The sequence below is a fragment of the Triturus cristatus genome, chromosome 5_1 (assembly GCF_964204655.1).
Source record: "Triturus cristatus chromosome 5_1, aTriCri1.1, whole genome shotgun sequence".
Taxonomy (NCBI): Eukaryota; Metazoa; Chordata; class Amphibia; order Caudata; family Salamandridae; genus Triturus; species Triturus cristatus.
In genome coordinates, this window is record NC_140587.1 from 839453015 (window position 1) to 839466308 (window position 13294).

Genomic DNA, 13294 nt, shown 5'->3' on the forward strand with positions numbered 1-13294 from the left:
CCAGTTACCGATTCAGCACTTTCGGTTTCGGTTTTGGCCTTCAGGAGATCATTTGGCGTGCGTGCTCAAGGTGGCGAGGTGCCTCCTGGGCCTCTGCCCGAGGCTTGCTTCCATCTGCTACTGGCGGGCCTAACGCCTCCTACACCGACAGTTTTTGGTCCTTTCCCCTTGATCGGAGGTCCCATTGAGAGACTGCGCTCACATGGCGGGCAAAGGGGGTCCGGAGGGGCGCAAGACCAAGGCTTCACTGCGCGGGGGAGCGGTCCAGAGCAACAACATGGACCGCTATACCCAGGGCAAGGGGTCCCCTGGCGCTGCTGGCCTCGCCCCGGATGCTGCAGGGGGAGGCACGACCGTCTCTGCGGAACCTTCCCTACAAGATATTATGGGCGCCATCGAGGGCATCAGGGAAACTATCGCGACGCAATATGAGGCCCTGGCCCGTAAGATCGATACTGTCGCGATCGACGTCACCCTGATCCGGGCCGACCTCTCTAAAACCAACGAGAAGGTCCAGGCCCTTGATACACGGACCTCCACCCTGGGTGCGGAGGTGTCGGATCTGCGGGCCGCGCTTGGGGACATTAGATTGGTCAACGACCATATGGCCCGGCGGCTTGAGGACTTCGAGGGACGGGCCCGACGCAACAATATCCGCATCATTGGGGTACCGGAGTCCTCCGACAGCCGCCCGGTGGACCTCGTGGTCGAGGAACTTATCCTGCAACAGCTGTCCCCGGTTGGCCTAAGCAAATTCTTCGCCGTGGAGCGGGCCCATCGAGTTCCGGGCGGCCGGCCGCGGCCGGGGGCCCCCCCGAGGCCTATCGTGGCTAAACTGTTCCACTACAGGGACCGCGATGCTATTCTGCAGGCTTCGCGGACCCGTGGCCCGGTCCGCTACGAGAACTCGACCATCAACTTTTACCCGGACTTCACGCAACTGGTCCAGAAACAGCGGATGGGATTCCAAGGGGTGAAGCGCCGTCTCCGCGAGCTAGGCCTGAAGTATTCGATGATCTACCCGGCGAAACTTCGAGTGGAGCATGGAGAACGGACAGTCTTTTTTGACTCTCCTGTGGCCGCAAGTGACTGGCTGGACTCGCTGCCGGACATGGGTGGCCGGCCCGGGCCCTCTGGGGGCACCGCAGGTGACGGGTCCCCGTAGACTGACCTTTGGTCCTTGCTTTTGCGGTTTTGCACTGTACAGTTGGGTCTTATTTCTTTTGCATACTGTGTTTTGCCAGGACCCGTGAGGGGTGCGGGCGGGTTCGGGTCCCTTTCCTCCTCCGGGGTCTTTTTGTAGAATGGGGTTAGTGGGGCGACAGGCACACTGCAAGTTGGGGGGGGTCTTTGGCCCGCAGGGGTGCAGGGTGGGGGGCGTTGGACTTGGGGTGGGGTTGGGGGGGAAGAGGGGTTGTTTAGTTGTGTGTTTTTTGTTTACAGGGCGAGGTATTGATTTTTATCCATATTTGGGAGCGGTGCTGCGGGCTGGGGGCCTCTTGATCTATTGGAGGGGATGGGGGGAGACGGGTTGAGGCTTATGTCATGGAACGTCAATGGGTTGGGGGACCGTATTAAGCGGGGTGTTGTACTGCAATATTTGCGTCGTTTGACTCCTGATGTGGTGTTTCTCCAGGAGACGCATTTGGTCGGCAATGTCTGCCATGCGATGAACAGGGGGGGATACCGCCTCGTAGCCCATTCTGGTTTCACAACTGGCTCCAGGGGGGTGGGCATTCTCCTGCGAACCTCCCTTCCGGTGGAGATCACGAGGATAGTCTCGGATGACAGAGGGCGCTATGTGTGTTTGATTGGGAGGTGGGAGGGGCAGCCCCTTACCCTGGTTTCAGTCTACGTCCCCCCGGGCCTCCAGAACTCCACCTTTACTGATTTGGGTCGAATGCTGCTTGACCTCCCGGACGGCCTCCTGCTCATGGGCGGGGACTTTAATTCTGTGGTCTCGGGTGAACTGGATCGTCACCCACCGAGGACCCTCCCCGCTGCCCAGTCATGGCTGGGCGGGATGTTGGAGACCTTCGGCTTAGTGGATAGTTGGAGACTAATGCATCCGACCCAGTGCCAGTTCACCTTTCATTCGGGGGCGCATGGGAGTCTCTCCAGGTTAGACTACTTCCTTACGTCCGCGGCGCAGACTGGTCGGATTCGAGAGGTCAGACACCTGGCGCGTGGTATCTCCGACCATTCTCCGCTGTGGCTTCTCTTTGACACCGGGTCGCGGTCCGCAGGGCGGATAGCTCCCATTAACCCCTGGTACCTGCGGGACCCTGTGACTCGTGACAGCCTGGTTAAGGCCATGGACCAATACTTCAGTGAAAACGAGGGGTCGGTGTCGTCTGCGCTGTCCCTTTGGGAAGCCTTTAAAACTGTTATACGCGGACACGCCCTCGCCCAGATAGTGGTGGCCAAGAAGGTCAGGAGCGAGGCGGTGGTGAAGCTGGAGACTGACATCTCGGGGCTGGAGTCGGCCTTGGGGGCGAATGTTACTCCGGACGGGCTACATGCCCTTAGCCTGAAACAGTTCGAATATAGGTCCCTGGTCACTGACGCGGCCAAAACTATGTATAGGGAGCTGCAGGGCCGATTGTATGACGCGGGGGACAAAGCGGGAAAGTTGATTGCGTGGCTGGACAAAAAGGAGAGAGTGAATCGTGTGGTCCCCGAGTTGCGTGCTGCGGATGGTGTGTGTGTGACTGAGCCGGATGAGATTGTGGAATGCTTCGCTGACCACCTCCGGGCGGTGTACTCCCCGGTGACTGACAGGGACGAGGATGACTCTCGCCTCCTACTGAGAGATATCGCTCTGCCCGGCCTGTCCGTTGAGGACCGGGAGCGGCTGGACGCCCCCCTATCGTCGGATGAAATAGCGACCGCGATTCGTTCCCTTCGCTCGGGCAAGGCTATGGGTCCTAACGGTCTGCCCATTGAACTATACAAATTGCGTCCTGATAAGCTTGCGCCCTTCCTCGGCCGCATGTTCCGCGACTCTCTTGCGGCGGGTTCCCTTCCGGCCGACCAGCGCTTGGCCTCTATAGTCGTTATCCCCAAGGAGGGCAAGCCGCGTGACCGCTGTACCTCTTACCGGCCTATTTCACTGCTCAATGCGGAGCCTAAAATCCTGGCGAAAGTCCTGGCCAATCGATTGTTGAGTGTCGTGTGCGACCTTATTCATCCGGACCAATGCGGCTTTATCCCGCACCGCAACACCGCTCTTAACTTGCGTCGTCTGCACGGGGTCCTCGCCAGGGCGGAGTTCCTCACCGAACCGGCCGTGCTGGTTTCTTTGGATGCCACGATGGCATTTGACACTATTGAGTGGCCATTCCTCTGGGCCGTCTTGGATAAATTCGGCTTTGGAGAGGGATTTATTGGCTGGGTAAGGCTCCTTTACACGGGACCCATGGCTCAAGTGGTGGTGAATGGGCGGGTCTCTCGGCCCTTTGCCCTCGGCAGGGGCACGAGGCAGGGGTGCCCGTTGTCCCCGTTGCTTTTTGCTCTCGCCCTGGAGCCACTCGCTGCCTGGCTCCGTTGGGAGCCCTCGCTTAGAGGGATCCGGTGGGGCCCGGGCTTCGAAGATCGGGTCTCGCTGTATGCGGACGACATTCTCCTGTATCTCACCTCACCGCGGCAGTCACTCAGCGTCCTCTTTGACGTTCTGACCTCCTTTGGGAACAATTCGGGTCTCACGATCAATTGGTCTAAATCCTGCGTTTATCCCATCTCTGGTGGTCCTCCTCTCCTGCCGCCTCGGCTCCCGCTTCAAATATCTCTGAGCGGCTTTAAGTACCTGGGGATATACGTTTCGCTGGACCCGGTGGCTCGCTATGAGCAGAATCTCCTGCGTCCACTTCGGCGACTGCGTGAGGACACGGCCCGGTGGTGCAGGCTGCCCCTGTCCCCGCTGGGTCGGGCCGCGCTGTTTAAAATGATGTCCCTTCCCAGGTTCCTCTATGCACTCCAGAACTCCTTCGACGTTATCCCAGTGGCCTACTTTCGGGAGGTGGAGAGCCTGCAGAGGAGACTGGTGTGGAACGGCCGGGCGCGTATCGCTCTTGCCAAGCTCACTCTCCCCTGGTATGACGGGGGCATCGCGCTTCCTGACATTCGCAGGTACTATTGGGCCTCGCAGCTATCTGCCATTAACCACGCCACGTATGCGCCCGGCTTGAATCCGGCGTATGAGATGGACAAGTTCCTACTTCCCGGCGGGAACTACAACAGGGCACTTTATTCCCACCTGGCTGACCGGACCCTTACGGGTCCTACTAAGATTGCTGTGCGGACCTGGAGGGCTGCCACTGCGGCCATGGGCTGGAGTGAGCGAATGACATGTGCTACTCCCTTGTTTGCCTCCGACCGCCTGGGCAGCTTGTGGACCACCAAGGGGTTTGACCAGTGGGACACGATTGGTATCAGCAAAGTGGGAGACCTGTGGCACAAGGGCGCGGTCAAGACTTTCGCGGTGCTCCAGGCCGAATACGAGCTGACCGACAGGGAGTTCTTCCGCTACGCCCAGGTTCGACACGCCCTGCTCTCGGTCTTCGGGGAGGGGACCAAGATCCCTGTCTCCTCGCCCCTCGAGGACCGCATACTTGACGGACATGTCCCTGATAGTACTATTTCTTTAATTTATAAAAAATTGATTAATCACCGGGCGGATCTCCTGGTGCGCCTTCGGGAGGCTTGGACTGGGGATGGGGTCGAATTGGACGACGAAGACTGGCAGTCCGCACTGTCGTCCCCCAAGGAGGTTGCCATTCCGGCTCGTCTCCGGTTGGTACAGCTCAAGATTCTCCACCGGGTGTATGTCACGGGTCCGCGCTTGGTCACGATGGGATTTTCCGACGACGGGCTCTGTAAGCGAGGCTGTGGGCTCAGCGCCACCTTTCTTCATATCCTTTGGGAGTGCCGCGAGGTGGCGGACTACTGGCGCCGGGTCCACACGGTTATGGGACAGGTCACCGGGGTTGTGCTGCTGCCGGAGGTGCGTCGCTGTGTCCTGAATGTGTGGGAGCCCAATGACTACAACGCGGCTCAGACTCGGTGGGCGGCCCTAGGGAACATGATTGCCAAGAGGGATATAGCGCAACTTTGGGGCGCTCAACGGCCGCCCACCGTGTCAGTATGGAAGGAGAATATGGACTGGTGTATGTTTCGGGAGAAGACAGTGTATGTGGCCCGTGGCAAGCCGGGGGCATGGGGTAGAATTTGGGGTCAATGGAATGCGTATCGCGGAGGCATCTGTACGCCCCCCCTGGTGGACACTGATATCGCCATGTCCCCCTGACCCTTGGCGGCTCCCGGCGCTTTTTGTAACAACTACATCTGGACGTTCATCTCCCTTGACCCCCTTCCCCCCCCCCCCTCCGTCCCCGGCCTCCCGGTGCTCCTCTCTTTAGCTGATTGCTCAAATGTTCTGACTGGAGTTCCCGGGGGGAGCCTGAGCCGCACTGGTATCCCTCATAACTCGCCTTTTGTTTTTATTGTTTTTATTGTTTTTCATTTTGTTTCTGTTATTGTTGGACTCACGCTTGCTGTTCTTCGAGAACTATCTTGAGCCACTGCGGGGCAGTGCCCTGGGAACTGACTGTAGCTTTGATATGTGTATATTTCCTTATGTACCTAGCGGCCGGCCCGGGTGGTTGTAGGCCCATTCTTGTAACCGAATTACTGTTCAATAAAAACTTTTTCAAAAAAAAAAAAAAAAAAAAAAGAAAAAGCAGTTTCAACGTGGAGTACATATCATTGGATAAAATTTGCTCAACTGAACCACAGCTGCTACTTGCATTTAGAAGGCACTGTTTGAACTTGAAACAATCGTGAACTTTTAACCTGCACGTGCCGTTAAATGTTCGAGAAAATGTTGCAAAAAAATATCGTTAAGTTTAAAAAAATTGATGAACTTTTAACCTGCACGTGTTGTAGAATGTTCTAGAAAGTGTGTTGATAGAATACGTTGCACTTCTGACTTCTATGTGTTGTTGAATATAAAAAAACGGTTTATATGGAAAAATTAAAAAGAAACCAATAGAGAGAAGTTTTGAAACGTAAAAGAATCAAAGAACTATTCTAATTTGTTCTTTACATGTGTTTATGTGTGGAGCAACAAAATTATAGACACAACAGCACCAGGTGACGTTGTCGATCTATTATATTTGCATGGTCACATGGCCTGTGACGCATGTGCCGGATGGGTGTGGTGTTTGTGCAAACCTGCCCTGAGGGAGTGGCCATGAGATGTTGAGGACTAGACCACTGACCTGTACACCAACAGCGTTTACGCCTGCGACAGGTAGCTATGTGGGGCCAACGTCAGAACGTAATCGCAGTGGCGTGGCATATGACAGAACAGGGAAGGGTTAGCTACAATAACGCGGATGGCTCGTAGTACTGCATCTGTGAGTCAAGCGGACGGGCCGCAGCTGGCCCTCTGCGAGCCTGGGTGCGAACTGTTTATTACTCACACTACATAAGCATTGTAAAACCATTTTGTGATTCAGTCCGTCAGCTGGCATTTGTCTGAGGCATGTGTGAAAACATATCGGAGTTCTTTCTGTGATAGATACCACTTTGACGCTGCCTCTCCCCACATCAGCAGGTAATGCACCCTCTTCCCACATTACCATCATACCCCCAACAACCTTCTTCGGCCTGGAAGTGTCCCTGTGCGGTTGGACAAAGAATCTTAGTCATGTATAGATTTACATATAAAAACAATTATTTAAAGAAAAGAACAACAAATAAGACTGAAGGGAGTTTGGTGCTGTGGTCGCTGCCACGAAGTTGGGGTCACTGCCATTCAGGACTCAGGACACAGTTACACATGTGGGATCGGCTTGTATATAAGAGGGCTAGTGGGACTACGTGTCGCCGGCCTTGCATATCGAAATATGCGTCACTGATCAATGGGAGTGTGGTGCTGTGGTCAGTGCTATGGACTTGGGGTCACTGCCATTCAGGACTCAGGACACAGTTACACATGTGGGATCAGCTTGTGTTAAAGAGGGTTAGTGGCAGCAGAAGTATTGAGACTGTATGAGCCTGTGATGATGCTTGGTGTGGACGGACCGCACTGGGAGCAATGTGTCTTGGCTACTGGACTGCGTCATGTGGAATCAGGTCTCTATCTGAATTGTGAGGCGTCCTGACCATAGTGTAGGCCAGAGGTAGCAGTGAGCAAGGGTACACAGCCACATGCATACGTTGGTGGCCCCACCGGCCTGCGTAGTGGAGGTTCAGTGGCACCACGTGTCACCGGCCTTCCATATGCCGATACCCCTCACTAATCGAAGGGAGTGTTATGCTGTGGTTGCTGTTACGAAGTTCGGGTCACTGTCGTTCAGAGCTCAGGACACAGTTACACATGTGAGATCGGTTTGTGTTGAACAGGGTTAGTGGCACCAAGTGCTGTTGTCCTTGCATATTGAAGTATGCCTCACTGATGAGAGGGAGTCTGGTGCTGTGGTCACTGCCACAGACTTGGGGTCACTGCCTGTGGTTCCCGCCCCCCTTCCCTTAGTCGTACGTGAGGCAGAAACACTGGTGGATTACGTGATTCTTTTATTGGTTGTTATGGAGGCAGTTCAAGTAAGGATGTCAGGGAAGTTCGTTTGACGCTGTTTCAGTCTTTGTGTGCTCAAAAAGGGGAGGAAGAACAAACGTCTTGACAGTCTTCTGGGGGGGAGGGAAGCTGTAGTGGTTGTCAGCTACGGTCAGCCGGTTCCTCTTCTTTGTCAGGGGCCACGATGGGTGACCGGTTTCCTCCAGGACAAGAAAAAAAACAAAGGAACAACAGGGTCAGCAAGGAAGGCACGGGCTGATCTATGCCACCACCGACACCCTCAGGCTGTGTTCGTGTACAAGAAGGTGTTGTATACTGAGAACGGGAGTGCTAGAAACAATATGTGTGTGATATAAAAGACGGGGAGGGAAGAAGAGAGAAAAGGGTTCTCTCTAGTCCTGCCCTCCACCAGCCTAACGTGAGGAACGTAAACAGGGGTACTTGCCTCCAGCCACGGCCCTCCGGGGTCGTGGCTGTCGGGTCTGGCCGCCCTCTTCCTCCTCTCCATGGGGCTGGCTGGACTCACGCGCATTGTCACACAACTCTTCTTGGCCTCTTCTTCCTCCATTGCGGTGTCGTTTTCTGCCATGATCCTGCGAGTTTCGGCGATGCCAAAAACCGCCGCGCTGTTCTCTGGCTTCCTGCTTTGAAGGTCCTCCTCCCGCCTCTGCGCGCCTTGTGGAGAAAAGACTAGACCGCCTACGCTGTTCTCCGGCGGTCTAGTCGCGGGCGCCATCTTGGAGGTCCCGCTCGCGAGGAGCGCGGGACTACACTGCCATTCAGGACTCAGGACACAGTTACACATGTGGGATTGGCTTGTGTTAAAGAGGGCAAGTGGGACTACGTTTAGCTGGCCTTGCATATGGAAATATGTCTAACTGATCAAAGAGTATGCTGCTGTGGTCGCTGCCACGGACTTGGGGTCACTGCCATTCAGGACTCAGGACACAGTTACACATGTGGGATCGGCTTGTGTTGGACAGTGTTAGTTGGCACCACGTGTCCAAAATTCAAATTGTGAGGTCTGCTGCCCGCAGTGTAGAGTGCTGAGTGTTCATTTGTACTTGAAAATGAATTTGGTCATTGTACTAAAGCTATAACTGATATAAAAAATGTTCAAGAATAAAGGATACTAAAAGGATATTATGTATATTTGAGGCCTGTAATAGTTACTTGCCTAGTGGACTCTGTTGTTAATGAATGAAGAAATTATTTTCATTGTGAGCCCTACTGAGTGCAGTGTAGGGATATGATGAAAAGATGAAATAAGTATAGAATACATTGACGAAGTGTTGTATTTTCAGTACAATCTTGTTAGAAATTAGAATTTAAAATTGGAATTGCGAGCTGTACTGCCTGTAGTGTAGACTGTAGTGTAGACTGCTATTCCATGTTAGTTTGCATTTGAAGATTAATTTGGTCATTGTAGTAAAGCTATAACTGATATAAAAAAAAATCTTGAAGCGAGGATACTAAAAGGATAATATGTAGGGTGTAGGACTGTGATAGTTAGTTGCCTACTGGAGTCTGTAGTTGCATATGGAAATTCCCCTCATTGATCAAAGGGAGTGTGGTGCTGTGGTCGCTGCCACAGACTTGGGGTAACTGCTATTCAGGACTCAGGACACAGTTACACATGTGGGATCGGCTTGTGTTAAAGAGGGTTAGTGGGACTACGTGTTGCCGGCCTTGCATATCGAAATATGCCTCACTGATCGAAGGGAGTGTGGTGCTGTGGTCACTGCCACAGACTTGGGGTGACTACCATTCAGGACTCAGGACACAGTTACACATGTGGGATCGGCTTGTGTTGAAGACGGTTAGTGACACTATTTGTCGCCAGTCTTCCACTGTGTAGGCCAGAGGTAGCGGTGAGCAAGGGCCCACAGCCACGTGCATACGTTGGTGGCCCCACAGGCGTGCGTAGTGCAGGTTCAGTGGCACCATGTGTCGCCAGCCTTCCATATGGAAATACCCACCACTGATCGAAGAGAGTCTGGTGCTGTGGTTGCTGCAATTCAGGACTCAGGACACACTTACACATGTGGGATCGGCTTGTGTTGAACAGGATTAGTTGGCACCACGTGTCGTCGGTCTTCCACAGTGTAGGCCGGAGGCAGCGGTCAGCAAAGGCCCACAGGCAGGTGACGTTGACTTGAGCTGCACAGATTGGGAGCATGTGGTCTTCTTAACACATTATAGTGTCTTACACAATTTGCGTCGCTACTAATCTTGAATTGTGAACCATGTAACCCCAGTGTAGGGCAGGCAGCGGTCAGGATGGGCGCACAGCTACGTGGCGATGATTTATGGTGAAGTGAGTTAGTAGCACGTGAAGCACACAGCGTGTGCGCACTGTGCGATGATGCGTGTTCTGGGCGAGCCGCACTGGATGCAAAGTGTCTGCAGTGTAGAACGAAGGCAGTAGTCGGTGCTGACATAAGTCTGTGGTGCTGTGTCGCTGGGTTCACAGGGGGCCTGTGTCGAGGAGGCCCGTGGTTATGGCGGCAGACACATGCCAGGGTGAGGGCTGCCGCTGTGACAGACTCGTTGGTCTTCCCTCAAGTGAACCACGCCTAGGACCTGGCCTATTTATTCATACTGCTACGCTGAAGTGGCGTACGTTGGAGCAGCCCACTCCTCTTCCACTTCCCAGGGGGGACAACACAACTACATGACCTAGATCTTCCCCACTGCCTGAGGTAACATGGTTGTGTCCACTGTGCACTACACTACAAGTATCAACAGTATATCTCCACATGGAGAGGTTTGTGCTTTGCATAGTGAGGTCTGTGCAGCACATCTTGAGGTCTGTGCTTTATTGTTGAAGGGTGACATGCCTCCTTCATATATAGTTGGTTGCCACATCTCCCAACATTCAGCTATTGTGTGGCTGAGGGCATGGTGTTTTGGGAAGGTCCGTTGTCCTGTTTTGCGCTGCCTTGGTGGTAGTAGGGGTGGTAGTGCGGGGTGAGGTTCTGGTGATGGTGGCGCTGGGTGTTGTGGTCTAGTTGCGTGTCGGACCTGCATGATCAGTATCTCTATGACGTGTTGGTCTTTAGATGTGGCTGTGAGTTGGGTCCAATTCACGGAGTAGATAGACGACCTCCTTAGACCAGTTAAAGGTTGATGTTAATTTGTTAGTGCTAACTCAGCTTATCACCTGCTTTTTGGATCGCATTGCAGTTTTGCCTGGTCTTTGAAAATATGGGGAAGTGGTGTTTTCATGTTTTTTGCATGGGAACGTCTACTTTAAATTTCATTAGAGTTAGTTGTGGCTCTGGTATGTGGCGATTTTGTTGGCGTAAGGTATCGATGGAAGAGTGGTGAGATTTGCAGTTTTCACCAAGTTGAGAATGGGTTGATAATTAAAAAACACAGAAAAAAAGATAGGTTTAATGAACATTATAATTAGAAATTAGCATTTAAAAAACCTTTGAAATTCACAGAAAAAAACATAGGTTTCAGGCACGTTATAGTTAGAAATGAGCATTTAAAAAACCTTAGAAATTCACTGAAAATACCATAGGTTTCAGGCACGTTATAGTTAGAAATTAGCATTTTAAAAACCTTTGAAATTCACTGAAAAAAAATAGGTTTCAGGGATGTTATAGTTAGTTGGACATTTGACTCATATGAAACCAGAGAAATTCCCCTGTTATAGTTAGTTGAGCTAACTATGACTCGTGCCCCCGCAATGCACTGCTGATGACGTCATCTATTACATCATTCATGGCATGGTCAGTGACATCACTGATGACATCATTGATGACATCACTGATGACATCATCCAAGTCAACATCTGATGCACCTTATCAGAACTTAATATAACACTTGAAACACCCACTCTAACATACAGACTATAATATTCGAAACCATGAACACACCAATACCAGTTAGTACATATCCACACACTAATTCCTAGGTCTACACACACATCCATTAATTCACCCACACAGTCACTCATACATACAGTCAGCCAGCAATACAGCATTATCATATCCAGTCACATATCTATACAGACACTCACACACTGCCTTTCATTCATAGAGTTATTCACACACCTAGTCAGTAATGGAAATAATCAATCACACTTTCATTTACTCACCTGTACAGTTATACACATACCACATCACTTATTTAAACATATACTAACACATACTTACACTCTAATACAATAACTAATACAAGCACACACTGATCCATATAGGCACTCTCACAATCACTCACTCTCACATATAGTCATTTATACAGTCCAACACTCATATATACTGCCTTTCACATATGGAGTTACTCACACATGTACCACTGAGGCATCAATTTACTCACCAAGACACTCATACACACACTCACCAAGCCATACAGCCCTTCATAGATACAGACTTGATCACATATACCCAGTGAATTATCCACTCACACATCTATGCACAGAGTCACCCCCCCACCCACCTACACAGACACTCAGGCACCCATACAGGTACTCAGACAAGCAATCAATAGCTCATATAGATCCTCATTTAGTTGCTAACCAAACCATGGAACTGCTTACACACCAACTGACAAGATAAACTGTGTGAATGTCTGTATCAGTCGCTAACACATGAATTAAGCAAGACACAATTAATCACTCACTTATACAGTCAGTCGCACACCTATTTAATCATCCATCCTGACTCTTATACACCCATTCATTCTTCAATACACCTTGGCATATATATATAAAACATATTTACATTTTATAGGTACACACATTCACTGGATGATGTCATCAGTGATGTCATCAGTGATGTCATTTGAGATGTCATCAGTGATCTCATCAGTGATGTCACTGACCATGTCGTGAATGATGTAATATGTGATGTCATCAGCAGTGCATTGCGGGGGCGCAAGTTATAGTTAGCTCAACTAACTATAACAGGGGAATTTCTCTGGTTTTATATGGTTCAAATGTCCAACTAACTATAACATCCCTGAAACCTACGTTTTTTTCAGTGAATTTCAAAGGTTTTTTAAATGCTAATTTCTAATTATAACGTGCCTGAAACCTATGGTTTTTTCAATGAATATATATATACATATATATAAAGGTTCCCATATGCAGAACAATTTGCGCTTGTAAGTGAGTTTATTCCTATTCAGTACAGTAGTTATCAGGTGTTCATTGTCTTCAAGTGTTCGCTTACTAGCAAGTTGTGACAACCCCTAATCAAAGTGTTCAAGGGAAATGCATTTCTATCAATTACTTAATGTAAGTGGCCATTTGGGGTTTGCTAATTGTACAGAAGAATATCCTTTTCACGTTTCAGTAAATTTGCCTAACTGCACTTCCAAGTAAATTAGTGAAAAATGCCGTTGCTATTTCTTCACATCACTATCAGAGATAATTAGGCACTTGGAAAAATGCTACTGACAGTGTGCAGGGTGCCTGCTGTATGAACATCGGACAATGATGCAGTAAGAGGCTCTCCCATATAGCTTTGACTGCAAATATAACACAGTCATTTTGTTCATTGTGAGGCCTTTAAACACAAATACAAATTTGACACTATGTATGTAGCTTAAACCACTTACTCCATTTGACAACATGATTAAAAAAGAAAATTGTAAAATTAATTATATTTGCAGCATGCAACAAGATTTGTTTCTACTTTTGATTGCCTAAGATCAAAGCATTTTGGACTTGTTTCAACTTGGATAAAAGTCTGAAATCTACCC